Here is a 1,159-nt window from a genome sequence, read left to right as displayed (position 1 = left end):
TCCTTGTCCACTCTTATTTTGATATCGGTTCCCCACATAGTACACTGACTCGAGATTTGATGGACAATTCTCAAAACAATGACCTTCCCCAAAATACACATAGGAAACTACTTCAAACAGACTTGGTGGCTAAGCTGCAAAATTATTAGTACTATTAGCGGTTAACTATTTTAACATAAAGGAAATAGACAATACCGAGCCGATAACGGAGTGAGGGAGTCAACTTGAACTCCGGCTACACGTCTTCCTGAAGCTATTTGATTTGTTGGCCATTGATAGATATTACTCGCGATCCTCTCGATGATCTTATAAGCCTCATTATAAGACTTAGACAAAATTGCACCATTTGCGGAAGCATCTACCATCAATCTTGTATGTGCATTGAGACCATTATAAAATGTCCCCAACTGGATACAATGAGGAATCCTATGATGAGGACACTTACGAAGTAACTCCTTGAATCACTCCCAAGCTTCATACAAAGACTAGTCATCTAGTTGCTGGAAAGTTGTGATCTCGTTCCTCAACTTAGCATTTTTGTTAGGTGGGAAATAGTTAACCAAAATATCTCTGCTAATTCTTGCCATGTAGATATGGAACTTGGTGACAATGAATTGAGCCATGCTCGTGCTCGATCTCACAACGAGTACAAAAACAACTTCAACCTCAATGCATCTTCAGTCACACCAGCTATCTTAAATGAATCGCTCATCTCCATAAACAATCGGAGGTGGAGATGTGGATCTTCCGTGGGCATACCACTAAATTGGCCCACCATTTGTAGCATTTGAAACATCATTGGTTTCAATTCAAACTAGGTTTCCTCAATATCTGGCCTTCGAATTCCTGTGTTTAACTCGCTAAAAAGTGGCACAGCATATTGTCTGATGTATCGATCCCTATCATCGGCAATGAGGATGGGATTTCGTACATAATCAGCTTCATTACCTTGGTCTTGATTCTGATTTCTAAGGTCCATCTCGACTTCTCTTTGAGCTGTTCATTCACGTCTTCTTTGTTTGAAAGTTCACTCAATTTCAGGGTCTACAGGGAGTAAATCGATAATTCGATCTATGCTCATAAACACCTAAGAAGAAATTCACAAAAATTAAAAAGAATAAGTTAGTAATGTTAGAAATAAATCAAACTAAAAATAAAT

General features: G+C 38.5%; 1 non-coding gene across 1 annotated transcript; it reads left to right on the top strand.

Annotated features, from left to right (window-relative positions):
• Nucleotides 1-423: 423 nt before the first annotated feature.
• On the top strand, nucleotides 424-530 carry LOC128032075 (small nucleolar RNA R71). The gene has a single exon (XR_008188205.1). It is a non-coding gene; the product is annotated as a small nucleolar RNA R71 (small nucleolar RNA).
• Nucleotides 531-1,159: the final 629 nt, after the last annotated feature.

The sequence above is a fragment of the Gossypium raimondii genome, chromosome 8, assembly GCF_025698545.1.
Source record: "Gossypium raimondii isolate GPD5lz chromosome 8, ASM2569854v1, whole genome shotgun sequence".
In the NCBI taxonomy this organism is placed as follows: domain Eukaryota; kingdom Viridiplantae; phylum Streptophyta; class Magnoliopsida; order Malvales; family Malvaceae; genus Gossypium; species Gossypium raimondii.
This window is presented reverse-complemented; position numbering and strand designations above follow the sequence as displayed.